Source organism: Lynx rufus, unplaced genomic scaffold, assembly GCF_022079265.1.
Source record: "Lynx rufus isolate CCGP_SWC_20201006 ecotype Redwood Valley unplaced genomic scaffold, mLynRuf1.p SCAF_4, whole genome shotgun sequence".
Lineage (NCBI taxonomy): Eukaryota > Metazoa > Chordata > Mammalia > Carnivora > Felidae > Lynx > Lynx rufus.
In genome coordinates, this window is record NW_025814856.1 from 94,064,377 (window position 1) to 94,083,560 (window position 19,184).

Below are 19,184 nucleotides of genomic sequence, written 5' to 3' on the forward strand. Positions count from 1 at the left end.
ATTCTTCTGAAGGATTAAGGTAGATCATGTCACATGTCAGACAGTAGCAGCTCACATGGTGAGTAGAGCCTAACAGAGTTGTCCAGTCACTGTTGTACACCTGACACCTAACATTGTATGTCTTCACTTCAATTAAACTTATACTTCAATTTAAAAAAAAAAATTAAATGATGTCACCTTGAGGCCATTTCATCATTTTACTTCATGCTGAGAGTAGAATTCAGACTATTCAACTGACCTGCAGGACCAGACCATTGCCCACCTTACTAAAGCTTCTGCATTATTGTCACCTTTACTCACTGCACTAGGGAAACTGCCCTGCCTTCCATTCTTCAACTATAAATTTCCTTTTCAGATGCTGTCTCCTGGCTGAAATGCTTTACTTCTACCTCTTGAACAGCCAGGTTCCTCATTTTCCACACATCACTCTCATCATTATCTTTCACTGCATTCATCACAACATGCTATTGTATGTGTACTATGATATGCATTTTTATTTTATTTTTTTAATTTTTCAATGTTTATTTATTTTTGAGAGAGAGAGAGAGAGAGAGAGAGAGAGAGAGAGAGAGCGCGCACGCCAGAGCCTGAGTCAGGGAGGGGCTGAAAGGCACAGAATCCCGAAGCAGGCTCCAGGCTCTGAGCTGTCAGCACAGAGCCTGACACAGGACTCGAACCCACGAGCTGTGAGATCATGACCTGAGCTGAAGTCAGATGCTTAACTGACTGAGCCACCCAGGTGCCCCTATGATATGCATTTTTAATACCTCTTCTTACTCTGCCCTAAAATCCATTAAGCTCCATGAGAGTGGGGATCATACCTTTATTCACAATGTATTTCACTTAGCAAAAAACTACTCAATAAACATTTGTTAAAGGAATAAATGTATGTATCCATGAATTCATGCAAGAATGAAAACCTAAATGGATTACTTATTTAATCAACTAAATCAGGTACTTTGCATAATCCTAGCCAACAGCTTTCAGATAGAAAGAGGAGATGATAAGCATATGCCTCAGGGCATGTTTACTTTTATAATTGGAAAAAAGAACTAAACATTGAGAATAGATCTGGCTCCAAGTCAAAACAAAGAGGTGAATCAGAAACACTGTGGCCCCACTGAAAAGTGGTCTCTGAGGTTTCAGTGACAAAGACTGAAGCAATCACCTTCTGCTAATGGTTTACTGAGCAGCATTAAAGCCATTTATCTCTCTGGGTTGGGAAAGCAGTTTGTAGAAACACTCTGACCCAAATGGAGCTTTGTTTCCACAGTTCAACCACATAATTAAGATATACACTTAAAATCTTGTCCCCCCAGAAATAATACTGTAGTAACTCACATGTGTGGCCAAGGTGGCTATAAAAATATCTTCTATCATATTTGTTCTTCTGTAATGTGACTTTACCAGGCCCCATTAAGAGAGGGAGTCTAATTTCCTTGAACCTCAATTGGCTCTACTGACCTATTTGTAGTTAAGAGAATTGGATCGAAGCCACTTCAGTAACTTTTTATTTTTGTTTTTTTTTTAAATGTTTTTGCTTATTTTTGAAGAAGAGAGAGACAGAGCATGAGTGGGGGGAGGGGCAGAGAGAGAGGGAAACAGAATCCCAAGCAGGATCCAGGTTCTGAGCTGTCAGCACAGAGCCCAACACGGGGCTCAAACCCACGAACTGTGGAATCATGACCTGAGCAGAAGTTGGACGCTTAACCAACTGAGCTACTCAGACACCCCTCCACTTCAGTGGTTTCTAAAGCTAAATCCAAAGAAGCCTGTCCCCTACAAAGCCCCACATGATTTAGTTTCCTTGCAGCATCTTGGTCCCCTTGGACACTTGGAACACTGTGTCAGCTGTTCCCTGGCATGATACTCTCGTTCAGAACACATGCCACACTGTGAGAAGTCCAAGTCATGTGGAGGGCCTGTGTGTAAACATTCTGAGAGATGGTCCTAGGTGAGCCCAGACTTTGAGTCATCACCAGCCAGCAGCCAGATATGGGAGTAAAGAAACCTCCAGATGATTGTGGCCTCCAGTCACTCAGATTACCCCCAGCCATTTCAGTCTTCCCAGCAGAAGCCCTGAACATCATTCTATCTTCACAGTGTCCTATCCAAGTTCCTGACCACCAAATCCATGTGCATAATAAAACAGTTGTAGCCTTATGTCATTAAGTGGAGGGTGGCTTGTAGCCCAGGAATAGAGAGCCAGAACACCAGAGAAGCCAAAACATGTGGAATCACAACCTGCTACTATATAAAAACTGATATACTTCAAGTACCCTATTGCAGGCACCTATCTCCGTTGTGGCATCATCTATAACAGGGAACTAGAGTCGATCTTAAGGTTACATCAGCCAGAAATGATTTATTTACATACAAATAGAATGTCCCATTATGCTGCCATAGAAATAGTGTGAAATGCAGATAGCAATGAAGAAAATATGCATATGATCTAAGGTCAAGCTGAAAATAAAAAGCAAAGTATCAAATAGTATAAAAATAAATGTGTTCTTTAAAAAACTATGTATGTTTGTAGGCAGTACTAAAAAGAGCATGCAAAAGGAGAAGAACTTTTGCTGGTATTCATCATCCAGAATGTAAACAAGGTACCATATTTTCCTGAATGTTTGGTAAAGTTATTCTTCCTATAAAAGTATACATAATATACAGGTAGTCACATATAACGTGGGTAGTTAGGTAATTAATTATTTCAAATTGGGTGGCACCACAGGAGAATAAATGAAGAGTTTCCCTCTTTTGTACTCAGAAGGATGTTACTGCTTCTGCTCTACTGACGACGAAAGAGTAATTTCTGCTTAGTTCTGCAACACACACATGGAGATTCATTCAGTGGTTAGGTTTGGGTCATAAATACAGACTCTTCCGTGAGCTAATTCAGAAAATGACCTCTAGGTCAGCCTTAGGTTATATTTTCTTATCATTTACCTGACTAGTTAGGAAGGCAAAAGCAGTTTTTGGTTTTATTGGTGATGGTATTTTCCTGTCCCCAAAAATGAAGGCTAAATAAATAAATAAATAAGAAAGCAAACAACCTAAGAAGCTAGAAATATAGAATTCTAAGGAAGGATCTCTTGGGTGTGCCACCAGAGATGATTTAGAAAAACAGAAAATCTGAATTTGTGTTGAAAGCTCTATAAACTCTGATATTTCTCTCATTCAGCTCTCAGAAATACTGCTATCTCATCCATGCTTACTAAATGATTTTCCTCTCATACTCAGAAGAGAGAACAACAAAGGGAAAGCAGTAACCTGCATGTGCCATAGATGTGCAGAAGAAACCAGTCTAGGACTAAATCATGATGAATGAGAAATAATAAAACCTCATTGCCATAGATAAAAGGTGTTCCACAAAAATACAATGAAACTGGATTGCGAGTAACGTGTTCTCCGAGTGTTCCACAAGACCAGCAAACATTTCTAATAAATTTTAACGTGATAAAGGAGCGATGTCTTGCAATAGTAGTAGTACGGGCTGAACATCACATAATCACAAATGAGCCAATGGTTCTTGAAATTCGCTTTGATATACAAGCGTTTTGGGTTAGAAGCATGTTTCCAGAATGAATTGTGCTTGCAAATCAAGGTGTTACTGTCTATTCCAAGTATTGAGTTTAAGAATGTGTCATTTAGAAATCTCTTTAAGATTATATCTGCACTTACCAGCACTTTACATGGAAATAGGAAAAGTGGACTTTTGGACAGCAAAGAGACTCAGAGTCTAACAAATTTACATATAAGTCTTGATCATTCTACTTACTTCCTTTACCAGATGGTCATATCACACTAACACAAAAGCCTTCAGGGAATCTTTCATTTTAAACTCTTCCTGTGATTCAATGCATTTCCTGTAATAGTCAGTACATCCTCTATTGAAGCAAGTCTATATACTCTGCAGAAAAATCTGTGAATCTGGTGATTTAATGGGCTTGTCATTTCCAGAAGCATTTACAAAGCCAAAGACATTGCTTTGTTATCTTCTTGGGGGTAACTGCTTTTTATTTTTCAGCACTGCCTGCAAGGCCTGCTTTGTATCTGTTACTTTCCACTTGTCTAATTATATCTGTTACTTCAGACATGTTTAATTGCAGAGTCTATATTGGACTAAATTTAAATATCAGAGTTGATGAGGCTGAGCTTATCACAGTCCCTTTCTTATAGATGAGAAGCTGCTGGTGCCCGGAGAGACTTGCAAGTAAATACCACCAGTCTGATTCCACCTCAGACTTCCCGGAATAACATTTCTGAGGGAGACTCCTCTGCTAATAGTTTGAATACCATCATCCGGCAAGACTTAGAAGTCATCTCTCAAGACAAAAATGAAATAAGCTGTTCTGTATAGTAGGTCCAGGCTATTTCTTCTCCTGAACCGTGCCCTGTAGGTCTGACCTAAAGACATCAGATGGAAACATGCCAGTCTTGAGAGAGGGGAGCAGGTTCATACATGAGCATCACACAGTGTGTGACAAAGTAGCCACGACAAAATGCACTTGACTTATAGCCTCCCAGCACAGCCCCTTCCCGTAGTGCCCTAAAAAATGTGATGAGCTAAAGGCAGCACTTAGAACTGAATTATTAGCTAATAAATTATATTTAATATTTTGTAGTCTAATATGCCATATTCAACCTTATAATAATTAGAGCTTTTATTTTCATGACCATCTTCACTCTTAACATTCAAAAATAAATCCTCTCATTTGATTACAGCCCCAAAGGCTTGAAGGTCATCAAAAAAGCTAGGCTCAAAGGGAAAAAATAATAATTTAGAAATGTAGAGGGAAGGTACCATTATAAACAAAATACTGTTATTTTTTGTCAATAATTTTGCTAATCAAGTAACATATCTCAAGGATAACATCAGATCTTCTCCTTTTCTTCTACATTTCATATATAGAGTTCATAAAATTAGCAGTGTCTCATCAAAATACTTAATGTTCAGATATGAACAGTGAAATCCCACATATGTATGGGCAGTGTTAGTGGCTGTGCTTAAACTTGATTAAACACACATATATTTAACTACTTCAGTACTCATGCTTTTGTTTCAATTCTAGAATGTCTATATGAAATTCAGAGACTTGAATGGATAAAAAAATGAAAAGACAAGACTTTTTATTTCCCCTTTTCCATGAGAAATGCTGTTTTCTTATTATTTTATCTTTAGTCAAGAAATAAAAATTATCTCTATATAATTCCCAATAACCCCAAAATTCATTAAGTATAAAAACAAAATATAAAGGATTTGTAATGTAAAGGATTTGTTGTATTTAAGGCTCGTATCTCTAAGCTTTTTTTTTCTTTGGGTGCCCAAAAGACACTCAGTGAACCATGTTTACTACTCCTACGTTCCCAGGAAATCAGACACAGAGTTTCTTACATGGAGCTTGAGAACGTCCCTGGAGGACTCAGACCCTGATCTACCTACGTAGGTCAAAGAAACAAAAACATTTACCAGATTCACAGGAAAGTTGACAGCCTCTGACCTTTGGTCAGCTTTTGACAGTTTATAAAGCTCCTTTATATAAATTATTTTTTAAGTTTATCTATTTTGAGAGAGAGAGAGGGAGGCCATGCAAGCAAGGAAGGGGCAGAGAGAGAGAGAGAGAGAGAGAGAGAGAAAGAGAGAGAGAATCTCAAGCAGGCTCCACACTGTCAGCACAGAGTCAGACTCAGGGCTAGATCTCATGAACCATGAGATCATGACCTGAGCCAAAAAGCAGGATGTTTAACCAATTGAGCCACCCAGGCACTCCTATATAAATTATTCTATTTTCCCCTTACATTGTTTGAGTGATAGGGTTCCCAGGGCTCTTTATTTTCCATGTTTTCCACATGGACAAACAGAAGCTCAGGAGAGTTTCTCTCTCCTACTCATGTGGTTCATAGCTGCTAGAGCTGGTGAAACAGATTTCATAAGTAACTTCCCTCTGCATCTGAAATAGCAGTTACCTTGTTGATGTCTGCCTCCTACCCTGAACAGAGATCCCTAAAAATACTTTCTAATTCTGCACATGCCGTGATAATTCTCATCTTGCTCTAACAACTGGCACCAAAATCAAAAAGAGTAACAATGTGCTTAAAAGGGATTAAAATTATTGCCTGGCAAGAAATCTAACATTATAACACAAATTTCAGCAAAGTAAACAAACAAACAAAATAAAACAAACAAACAAACAAAAAACACTTAAAGTTTAGACTTCGAGTTAATAGATTTCCATGGAAAGAAAAAAATCCATAAGAAATTATGATAAAATGCTGACTTTGGCATACATTTGCAAAAATCAATAAAAATATTTAATTTTAAAGAGTAGGGGATAGTTTGATGATATCAGCTTCATTACTTCTACAGATTTAAATGTCCAAGACTTTTAGGAAGAAATGACATTTCATTATGACAAACTTTCTCTATGTTCCAGCAATCTGAATGCCATGATGTAGAGACACTGAGTGTATACTGAGAGTCACAAACAAATAATGCCTTTGAAAGGAAATCTCAGTCCAAGAAAAAAGGATATTTCTTACTTAAATATAGGCTTTCCACATGAGGTCTGTTAGTCCTGTTTTAATCTACACTATTCTGTTTAAAATGTCCAATTTTCTCTTTTTTTTATGATTATCATTGTTTCTATGGTGTCATTAGCCATGGTAATAGCAATTATGGACAACACTTAACAACTTAGCAATTACAGTTTTAACCATGTAGGTTTCATGCCTAATGGCTCTAAACATAACAAGGGAGGCATACAATCTAAAATATGAAAATGAATGGAAACAATAACATAATAGTATGAAGATATTTGACTGTTCATACATATGGACATACAAAAAAATACCTGAAATATCAGAAATTGTTGGAAAAAGTTAATTTGGAATTTTCTAGTCACTTAATTCAAATGCCCTGATACAGATTACTATGGCGTGCTCCTGATTTACATATTGATTAGTTGTTTACAATTAGTTTATCAATAAGTTTATAAACCTGAGTACTTTCCTTATTTTCACTTCATTCCCTTAATTTTATTGATGTCATAATAGCAAAACCTCACAAAAAAAATTAAAAGAAGGTATGGCTTTTATTCTCCAGCAATTCAAATGAACAGTAGAAGATAAATTCCGGGAAGCTGAGATTTATTCTGGATGGGCAGAAGGGTCCAAGTTACACTGAAAACATCTGTTAGTTTGGCACCTCTTCCTCAATCTATTTTTGGTAGTCAGAGAGGAAAATCAGTTACCATATTGTTGGTCTGGTCTGACTTACCTGTGTAGCTGCTACCTGCCAAGGCCCTAAACTTTGTATTTGTCTCTCTCTCTGATTCTAACCAGAGCTAACGAAGAGCTAACCGGTAGGGAAAATTATTCTTTCATTTTATAAACTACAATTTAACAAATTTTCCTGTCTTTGACTCTGATTCAGCATGTTTCAAGCATGTAGTATGAAAATCAACCTTTGGAGGTATTGGATCACAGAATCAATAACTGAGTTAGGTTCAAACATTCTATCAGTGGCTGGGGCTTGAAAAAGCATCCACAGGGAGTTTCTGTGATAACAGCAGGAGCAAAAGAGCTCCTTGAAGATGCATAGAGAGTTAGGTTTATCTCCTGCCCCAGATGGTTTCCACGCCAGAGGCAGAGATAACAATTTGATATTTAGACCCAGTGTTTTCCTCATACCCCCATCTCTTAGTGGTGCCATGATAGGCCAGGAGGATATTAAGCGAGAGCATTAATTATTTACAGTTGGGTCTCAGACAGTCTAGGTTATATTCATGTCACTGCTTCACATGAGCTCTGTAACTGTTATTAAGGAAGTTTGCTGAGCTCTACTTAAGAAGGATGACACATCCGGAAGATGCTGAAGACACGGTTAAATGGCTTAGATGAATCTCAAGTTCACTTCAGATATCAATTGCCAAGTGAACAACAAATCCTGAATAGTTCTGCACACCCTATTTAACACAATCAAGTGCTGTATGGAGAATGAACCTTCTCTTGTCACAGTGACTGCTCATTTCCTCAACTGAAAGCAATAGGAATTTATAACTCTTAAATGTTGTGTCATATGCTTATTCAATAGCTAATAATTAGTATTTTTATTAGGTCTCTGCAGATTATGACTAACAAAAACCCACTCAATGGGATTGTACTAAAAGAAAAAGTAATTTTAGAACACAAAAATTCCTTAGAGAGCTGAAAGACGTAGATCCAGTCAGACCTCGGAAATAAACTACAGCCAGGGCCACAAATACAAACACAACACCTCCTCATCTCTCATGTCCACCAGACTGCATCATCATTCTAGCTCAGAGAATACCACTTTACTTTATGACAAGTTCACATGGTAGGACACGGCTGACCATATCTCTGAGGTTTACAGATCCTCTGTTGAAAAGAACAGCTATATTCAATCCTGATGTTTTTTAATATTTATTTATGCTTGAAAGAGAGAGAGCATGAGTGGGGGAGGGGCAGAGACAGAGGGAAACAGAATCCGAAGCAGGCTCCAGGATCTGAGCTCTCAGCACAGAGCCCGATGCAGGGCTGCAACCCATGAACCATGAAATCATGACCTGAGCTGAAGTCGGACGCTTAACCGATTGAGTCACCCACATGCCCGTAGATTCTGGTTTTTTATGTCCCTGCAAAGAAATTCTGATTTGGTTTAGTTGTCTAAGCCTAAGGCAATTTGGTTTAGTGCCAATTTAGTTTAGTTGTCTAACCCTAAGGCAAGAGTGGTCAAGTTATGTAAATATAACAATTTAGAAGTGTGGTTCCTAGTACTGTAGAAGAGTAATCGTGCAGACAAAAGAAGAAGACCACCACCAACACCAGTTACATGACACTGTTGTGGCTGTGCCTTCACAAGAGAATCTAGGGACGGTGATTCCTACTCCAACAACATAATTATCAACTAAGTCACATATTTCAGAGCATCAGACATTTGATAAATAGTGGAAGCTCTGTTATGTGACACTTAAAATCTTTAGGAAAGGTTTTGACTCTACCTCATTCCTCAAATCACAGAACTAAAAAAAAAACAGAGTATGCAGATCAGAAGGAGACTGTTTGGCTGTTTATTCAAGCATTGATCCTTCCTAGGTGCTACCAAAGGGAGTGGGGGGGACCCCAATTATTGTCACAAAGAATAAAAGAAGAAACAGATTGTAAATGGTGTCAGGGTGTGGAGTGGTCAGGAAAAGCTTTTTAAGGAAATGTCATTCTAGCTAAGATCTCACAATAAGAAAGAATTAACTGGATGCAAGGTGGAACCGAGAGATGCAAGCAGAGGTTATGTTAAATGTAAAATTCAACCAACAGTAGAAGCTATTAACACCAAGTCCAAGTTAAAACAATCAACCACAGAGCATATTGAAACACATAACTGATGGAGGAAATATGATATATTACTCTGTACCAAATGGTTGTTTAATTTTTAATTACATTAAATTACCACAAATATTTAATTAGACACAGGTGGTAATGTAACATCCCCGTTTGGCTCCCATTTTCAAAATATTATGTGTACACTTTTTTGTCTGCAGTCTATATGTATGTGTACATATTCATAGAATGCTAGTGGAGTATAGATTTAACAGCCTGAGAGAAAGCTTTCCAAGAATAAAAACATTCGGATATTGATAAACAACTGCCTGATTCACAGTTTCCAGTTCTGTGTGCAGACCAGCTGTGCTGTTGTAACTTCTGGCGTGTGTATAAATCTTAGCTTTATTCCATCCCCAGAGATTCTCTACTTGTCCAGACAAGTTCAAAACTACATGTTTTGAATTCTGGGAGGACGTCAGTGGTGGCAGAGTTTTTTAATCTCCCTGTAACCCCCATAAATAAGAGAAAGACCAACTAGAAGAGGAAAAAAACAAAGCTCACAGCAGGTATCAATAAGGAAAAGAGGTGAAAATGTATCTGTAACCCCCTCGCCCCAAATATTAGCAGGTGTGGATAAACCAAGGCACCTAAAAGACGTGTGTGGTATCAGCAGCTATGCAGAAGGAGGCAAAAGGTCGTGAGGTGGGAACAAGAAGACCTCCAACAGCCAGGAGACACTCCAAGCAAAGGATGAGTTGGTGTGAGGACCTTAGCTCAAACTCCTATTCCAGAGTAAATGCAAGGGGCCCACTGAAATGATGAAAGGGGCTGGAGCCATCAGGATACTGAGAGCTTTCACAACGGACAGCCTGAAAACCGCTCTAGACTCAATCCCCACATGAAAGAGTGTGAGCTTGAAACAATTCAAATGGAGCAGGACCTCAAAAGTTCATGCGAAGAAAGAAGAGGATCTAAAAGAACAAGGGGAGGGAAATAGAGTCTGGAGATGTCAGAAACTAAGAGCCTGTATATCTGATTATATAGTAAGAACATATCAAGGACCACATCTTTCCTGCTCAACCTTGTGGCTCTAATACCTAGCCTAATTCCTACCAGATAGGGAAATCGGTTAAAGAAACAAAACAGAAAAGAAAAGAAAAGAAAAGAAAAGAAAAGAAAAGAAAAGAAAAGAAAAGAAAAGAAAAGAAAAGAAAAGAAAAGAAAAGAAAAGAAAAGAAAAGAAAAGAAAAGAAAAGAAAAGAAAAGAAAAGAAAAGAAAAGAAAAGAAAAGAAAAGAAAAGAAAAGAAAAGAAAAGAAAAGAAAAGAAAAAGACTAAAATGGTTTATAAGAATGGCAATTACAATTATGATACCCTTTTATAATCTTTATTGTACATGGACTCAACTTCTGCCCATAAAGAAAACGATGTATCTCAGTATCTGAGTAACATTTTAAAACTCCAATCTTTCATAAGATAGAAAGTATAATTCTGGATTTAAGAGTATAGCACAGAAAAAGCATTTGAGCTTTAGTATTTCCTTTGTATTCAGAATTCAACCCGTGTTTGTGGGAAGTTTTAACTAAATAATCAGTTGAACATAATGAAAATTTCAGTCTAGAACTGACACAAGGACACAGTCAACAAAACGCAGCATCAAAGGTCCCAAGCCTTTGCTAGAGACATATACAATATTCCAAACTAAGTACACCAAAAAATATTTCATACCAAATTCTTACTGTAAAGGATTCATTTAATTCATTCAAAAAGTAGGCTGACATGGGGAGGTCCCATACTTTCCAGGCCCTCGGTCAGCTTTCAACAATCCCTTGTATGTGGGTTGAAGCTAACAAGCCTAGAGTTTCAGACACCCTTCTGATGTATAATTATTTTATCCTGTTGTTATTACTTAAAGAGGTAGTGGCTGAACTGGGAACAGAGGATTTAATTTCTCCAGGTTTTTTTTTTTTTTTTCTTGAGCTATAGTTTTATTGGACGAAAGGCAGCAGTGATTGTACTAAATAGGTTTTTTAAAAAGCTCTTTTCTGAGTACCCTTCTCATAGCAACCATGTTATTACTTTCATACAATTTTAGTGCAATGCTTGGATTGTAATAGCCTTTGGACACCTGTGCACTATAAAGTATAGTACATTATTATTTGTGACACCCCTCAAATGCCAATTTGCTAGACAGCAGATTGTTCCCTGGGCTTAATAAATCTTTACAAGTCCATCTCAAGTGGCTGGGCTATACTCTTCTCCCCTTCCCCATTTTGTGTAGTACATTATATGAAGTGGTTATTATGGTTTATATTAATCTGAAGTTATTAATATTTTATGACACTTGAAATATTATACAGTGTAGACTCATGTATTTGCTTGTCATAATAATTATACTATCAATTTGTTATCATTTTATTTTTTTATTTTTTTTTAATTTTTTTAACGTTTATTTATTTTTGAGACAGAGAGAGACAGACCATGAATGGGGGAGGGTCAGAGAGAGAGAGAGGGAGACACAGAATCTGAAACAGGCTCCAGGCTCTGAGCTGTCAGCACAGAGCCCCGACGCGGGGCTTGAACTCACGAACCGCGAGATCATGACCTGAGCCGAAGTCGGACGCTTAACCGACTGAGCCACCCAGGCGCCCCTTGTTATCATTTTATATTTGGGTAACATTTTACCAATTTCACATACACAGATGTGTTTTTGTATTTGTTTAATGCCCTTTAAATCTCTGTGGAGTAGAGAGAGCAAATTACATACACATTTCTTAAAAGAAAGAGCAATGGCTAAAAATGTTCATAATGTACTCATACTGTAAATGGTAGAATGTGAATTTGAACCCACATCTGCTTCTACTTCCTCAAGAAAAAGGACATAAGCCATATTGATTGTAAGATGACTCCTTTAGTGTGGATATTTTAGTTTAGTTGGGGTATAATTTGCCTGCATGGAAGGCTTAAGAAGAAAGACAAGTTATGGGTTATTGCAATAATCCAGGAGAGAAAAAATGATGATTTGAATGAGGATGATAGTGACAGAGGAATTTTTATAAGCATTTGCAAATATGAGTGAATAGCATTTGCAGATATGAAGAATAAAGACGATGGAGGATATCATCATCATGTTGGGTGTATTCAACCTGAAGAATGTAGTTGCCATTTGTTTAGATGGAGGGGGCTATGAAATGAGTAGGTTTTGGCTGTCACAATTCAAGAGCTTCGGTTTGAGCTTGTTAAGCTGGAGATGTCTATTAGACATCCAATGGAGTATATACACTGAACAACTGGATGGATGAGTGTCAAGTTTGGATGAGGTGTCTGGTCTGGAGGTATGCTTTGAAATTCATGAATGCATACTTATTGTTTAAAGCCATGAGACTATATGCAGGTCATGAAGATAACATGGTTTCCTAAAATCTAGATGAAGAAAATGTTTTGACAAGGTAGGAGTGATCATCAGTGGGAAAGGTTGCTGACAAACTGAGTAAACTGAAGCCCTAGTATTGAACACCATCTTTCCCAACAGAAGTCCCACATGCATTTGACAAGAGCGATTTCGCTAAAGTGGTGCATACCAAAGACTGCAATGATTTCCAGAGAGAATGAGAAGAAAAGTGAAATGAGTGATTACAGAAATTTAAGAGGTGTTTTGCTGAAAGAAAAATAGAGTAAAACCTGGAAGAGAATAAGGGGTCAAGGTAGACCTTTTTCCTCCCTTTTTTTTAAACCAAGAAATAACAGCACAGTAGTGTACTGGTAGATAATCTAGTGGAGCAGGAAATGTTGATACTGCAAGAGAAGAGACTCTTGTTAAAGCAAAGTCTAACAGGCTAAAGGAGAGAGGAGCCACGATAAAATAAAGGGGTTCGTATTGGATACCAACTGGATGAACTGTTTATTCGTGGTGATAGGAGAAGAGACAAAGAATCTAGATACAGATGTAGACAGGTTGACAAATGTAGTTCAAAAAACAAATGGAAATTCTTTTCTAATTGTTTCTATTTTTCCACAATAGAATAGAAAGCAGGAATGTTATCTAAGGGTAAGGATGCCAGAACTGTACTACCTCAATTACAATAGTTTCCTAGCTTATTTTTCCAATGTTTGTACCTTTTTCATAAATTTCTTGTTCTATTTTCTAAGTGTAGTTCTTGGCCTTTTGCATTCATTATTCTTTCAGATGAACTGCAGCATCAACGTTTTGGGTTCTAGCAACAACAAAAATGTAGAGTGTTGATTGAAATTCAGTGTATGGGTTTGGAAATAATTGCCATCTGAACAGTATCACATCTTTTGAGGAAACTGGCAGGCCTGGCTGCTTATTCCAGTCTTCTTTTACATCCTCCAGTAAATCCTGTTATTAGTCTTGTTCCTTTGTGTCAGGTTCAATCCTGGGTATTTTATGTTTCTGTTTTTTTTTTTTTTTAATGCAAATGACCATCCTCTTATCACATATCATTTAAGACTTAAGTGTATGGGGCGCCTGGGTGGCTCAGTTGGTTAAGCGTCCGACTTCAGCTCAGGTCACGATCTCACGGTCCGTGAGTTCGAGCCCCGCGTCGGGCTCTGGGCTGATGATGGCCCAGAGCCTGGAGCCTGCTTCCGCTTCTGTGTCTCCCTCTCTCTCTGACCCTCCCCCGTTCATGCTCTGCCTCCCTCTGTCTCAAAAATAAATAAACATTAAAAAAAATTTTTTTAAAAGACTTAAGTGTTTATTACTTATGTAAAAGAAAGCTAATTCAATTTCTACCAACTAGTAATTTTTTGTGACTTTGAGTAAGCCATTTAATCCCACAAATATCTGTCTCTGCAGCTGGAAAAGGAATGAATGAACTAAATGATCTCTATAATTTAATATATATATATAGATATATATATACACATATATACACACACACACATGAACACACATACATACATACACATACACACACACAGAGAAAAATACTAATATTATTCCTTTTTTTTTTTTATTAGCCAACTGATTCTCAGAGAATGTAATTTACCCATCTTTCTATGGATAATGAGAAGAAGTTACCCACTTTGGGGTAAATTGCCAATGAAGTTCCTAGCAGATAAATATTGGTTATCTAAGAGCTGAGAAACAAACCACTCCGTAACTTACTGGTTTAAAGCAAGAACAATTTATCTTTTTACAAATGTTTGGACAGGTAATTTAGGCAAAACTCAACTGGAGAAGGTTGTCTTTCCTTCATGCAATGTTGATTTGACTTATTCATGCAGATGCAATCAGTTGGCAAGTCAGCTGGAGGCTGGCTGACCCCATAGGGCCACATGCTGGCAATTGGCTGGTGGTAATGAACAGAGTGCCTTGATTTTCATCTACTTGGCTTATAAAGCAGACTGTCTTGGGCAACCTGGGATTCAAGAGAGAAACCCCACGTGCAAGCACACGTTCATATTTGTATTCCTAATTGTTGACCAACCACTGGCCAAATCAAGACACATGAGCAAGCCCATAGTGACCACAGAAGACGACTATATAGGGACATAAGTAACAGGAGGCATGATTCACTTTGAATTATTAACATGATAACTTTCCGCAGTCCTGAATATGATTCAGCTCAGTATCATTTTCTACAACCAGTACACAGTTTCAGATGGTCAGTTTAGGAAGCATGCCTAAAGTAAGTCCCAGGAGGTTATTTGTTTGATTTAAAATACCCAAAGCTCTCACATTCCCAAGTTTTCCCATCAATATGCAACAGATGTCTGACATTTCAGCACTAGATAGTGAATCATTTGTGTTAGGAACATGTTCCTCATAAGACAACATGGATCTCTATGAAATAGACTCCACATAAATTTATCAGAAAATTTACAATGGGACCAGTAGCCCTTAACAGCTGCATTTAAAATAAATAAGGATTTTTGCTCTTTAGAGAACAAATGGGAGAAAGCCAATTTCTGGATGAGACTGTTGCCCTGAGAAGGTAGATCTGGATTTAACATCACTTTAGAAGTCCCTGGAAGGTCAACAGGGTACAAGGAAGGGAGCAAACTTTGAAGACTTATTTTATGTTGCAATGAATCCAAGAGCTGAAGAATGAATGTAGAGAACTCTTCAGCGACCTGACCTTTAATTCACTCAGTTCCTATAAACCTGTCTCCTACACATTTGCCATCATACATGCCTTAATAAATTTTCTGTCACCAACTATATTCTTTTTTGCCACACTTGGGCTTTCAAATCATAGCAATTTTTAATAATGAAAATTATGTTTTAAAGAATAGAAATTTCCAACAATGGTATTCAGACTTTGGAAACCCACAGAGTAGTTCTACTTTACTCATTTCTAGAAAAAGAAAAAAAAAATTCTACCCATCCTCATCTTGCCCACTTCAAGTATAAAGATGAAGTTTTTATTATCCTAAAATTGCCTCCAGCTTCTGGACAAAAAAAGTGATACTATAAGACCATATTACTCTACCTTTCTATCTGCAATTTCATATAAAATCATGATACAACAAAAGGAACCAAACAACAAATTCATAAATTAGGGTCAGGCGAACCTTCTAACATTGAGGCTTGCCATTTATTTCAACTAAGACGCCACCACTAATTTAAGCCCCTGTTATCTCTATATAAATGTTTTAGTCTCTATGATTATATTTTATTTGTCACATTAGTACAGATATGGTCAATACCTCCAAAACCACTCTATTATTATCAATATATTACATCTTATCCATCAAAAAAAAATCAATTCGAAAACGAAACAGAATATTATTAATTTAATTATTTCTATTCTCCTTGATAGGAAATAGTAACTAGCCTTTCACTATATTATATAGAGAAGAGAGAGAAACATTTGAAACGCTTCCTAAACTTATAGGTCATCCTTGCACGGGGGCTATGCTAATCTCTGTATCGTTCCAATTTTAGTATACGTACTGCCAAAGTGAGCACAAGACAGCATCATTTGGAAAACAGTTTAATTTCTGATATCAACTGATTGATTTCTTCTTCCCTCCATCTTCCTTCTTTTCTTCACTATTTTTTTTTAGAATTAGAAACTTTTAGGTATGAATGTATTTTTACCCTTCACTCTTTAAAAAAAGAAAAAATCCCACTGTGTCAACTGTGTTGGGTACAGGAAGGCAGTGGGAAATTAATCCTTTAATAATACAACTGACAGAAAAGCAGTCACTTTAGTGCCCAAAAGCAATTAGTGGAAGTAGCCAGAACTAGGAGAGCAGCTTTCTTGGTCTCAATGATAAGGCAGTATAGGAAGGCCAATGTCAATTACCAGAATAGTTAGGAAAGAAATTATTAAAAATACATAGACAGGAGCAAGTATCAAGGAAAGCTTGCCGGACTGAGCTGTGTTCAATGTGAGAACTTTCTAGGTAAGTGTTAAAGAGGATACATGGGGGCTACGTGGAAGTGAAGGAAACTAGTGAGGTTTCAGCCCCGATTAGTTAGATTTAGTTGTTTTAATAGATGTGCCTATGGATGAGCCCAGGCCCCCAGATGATCATCTCAGACAGAAGGAAGGCCAGACAGCTACAAAAAGCACTGCTTTAGTCCCTGGTGCTGGATGGCCTGACAGCAGTTTTGGAGAAAGAAGAGACTAAAATGAAAATATGCTACTTTTAAAACGACAATAACGACAACTTTAAAGCTATTTTTGTAAATGCCAAGAAGAAAATAGTTTAACAGATGTTTCTGCCTTGTAAGAATTGACACAAGCCAACTCTCAGGAGTCATTTCCTAGAAAGAAGAACTGGCCCAACACAACTGGGAGTTTACTAAATAATCAACTTTACTTTTCAAAATATTTTTGAGTCCTACAAATGGACAAAGCATAACAAAAAAAAAAAACCCTACAGCTGTTCTTTACAATATTACTCTATGAATAACTTTATCAATTTAGGAGATAAAGAGTTCTCAGAAACAGTAAATCAGTTTGGAGAAGTCACAATGAGACATAGGAGTTCACATAAAAGAAGACTGCACTGAAGTCTTTGAAAAATCCCAAATTATCTCCTATAGAAGCCATACTTATAGGACACACTTGCATCAGCATTTTTTTTAAGTTTATTTACTTATTTTAATTGACAGCATGTGCTAGCAGCACACAGCACAGTTGTGGGGCTTGTTTCCACAACCGTAAGATCATGACCTGAGCAGAAACCAAGAGTCAAGAGTTGGACACACAACTGAGTAAGCCACCCGGGGGCCCTGCATCAGAATTTTTAATGAAGCTCCCTAGTGGAGAGGCTGGATTGCTGAAGGGATGATCCTGGTGATTAACTCACCAGAGGCTTGTAGTGGTAATCCCCTTGGAGTCCAAAAACCAGGAGTCCTTAGTAAACTACAGAGTGCAGTCTCTCCACGATGAAGCCCTGCTAACTGACTTTACACAAGACTGATCTATGTACTTCTGATCAAACAGCTCAATGACCATTCATTAATTTACCACAGCAGTCACATTATTTCAGTAATTAAGTACCTACATTCCTTTCCAAGGCTTCCCTTGTTCCAGATTCAACAAGTCCATGTTTCAGAATGATTAAGAACTCAGACTTGAAGTTCTGACCATTCCAGCTCTGCTGCTGGAATGAATCCCAGCTCTGCTGCTTACTAACAATTTAACAATTGAGCACGTTTCTTAGCCTCTGTGGAACCAAGTTCCTTTATTTGTACAATGGGGCCAATAACAGTTTCCACTCCAGAGTGCTGTTATAAAAATTAATTGAACTAATACATATAAAGCACCCAGAACGGTGTCTGACACACAGTAGTGATCAAACATTTTGAGCTGTTAGTTAGCAAGATATTTAAGAACCCATATTTTTTCAGCACAAAGTTGCTTGGTAAGTATGAAATGGAAGATCCAAGGAAGTAGGGTAGTGGTAGTGTTTCATACATTCAGTTTTTAATAAAGCTAAACTAACAAGTGTGTCTTTATCTCCCAAATCTAGAATCTCCCTTAATGGAGCAGTTACTAAAAAATCAAGCAGATCTTCACATTCTCAGTCTCAATTTTCTAGGCTTTCCACTTTTCTCCATCAGAGCCATTCCTTCTTTGGATGAGTTAATAGCACTGATTAAATTTCATTCAAGTGTGATTCCCTCGAGGCTCAGAGATATTATGTATTGATTGAATCAATCAAACTGCCAGAGTTTTAGAAGCGCTATTATATGGTATATCATATCCTGTTAGATGTCTACTTTAGAGACTACAGCAAACCCTGTCCAATCCTGCTCCCTAACACCTCAACCTGCCTGACTTAACCTCGGATAGGCAAATTCTCAACATGCCTGTGTTGTTCTTCTCTACCTGAGGGCTTAAAGTAATTATATTTTAAAGTCTGTTGGAACTATGACATTATATAGGGGAAAGTATATGATTATCTAGGTATGTCCCTATATCCAGTCAGAGTAATCAAACACAAAAACATTTATCTCCCGAACCTCCCAAATCTTCCTTTTGACCACTCTTCTGAGTACCTGTTCTCAAGACATCAACCCATTTTTACAGGGTTCAATCCTCAGGTCAGAAAACATTTTAAATATTGTTTAAAATGCTTTTCCCCAGATATGATGTATCCAATCAGTAAAAAAAACAAAAACAAAACAAAAAAACACCCAAAAAAACCCTGAGCGTACATCCCCAGTGTGTTTTTATATATTAATGATATACATGTACTATTATAAATATCATTTTTTTTTTATTTTTTTTTCAGCGTTTATTTATTTTTGGGACAGAGAGAGACAGAGCATGAACGGGGGAGGGGCAGAGAGAGAGGGAGACACAGAATCGGAAACAGGCTCCAGGCTCTGAGCCATCAGCCCAGAGCCCGACGCGGGGC

The 19,184-nt window shown here is 37.5% G+C and overlaps 1 non-coding gene across 1 annotated transcript; it reads right to left on the reverse strand.

The window, feature by feature from the left end:
* Positions 1 to 16,171: 16,171 nt before the first annotated feature.
* LOC124525197 (U6 spliceosomal RNA) lies at positions 16,172 to 16,275 on the reverse strand. Its single transcript, XR_006965420.1, has one exon. It is a non-coding gene; the product is annotated as a U6 spliceosomal RNA (small nuclear RNA).
* Positions 16,276 to 19,184: the final 2,909 nt, after the last annotated feature.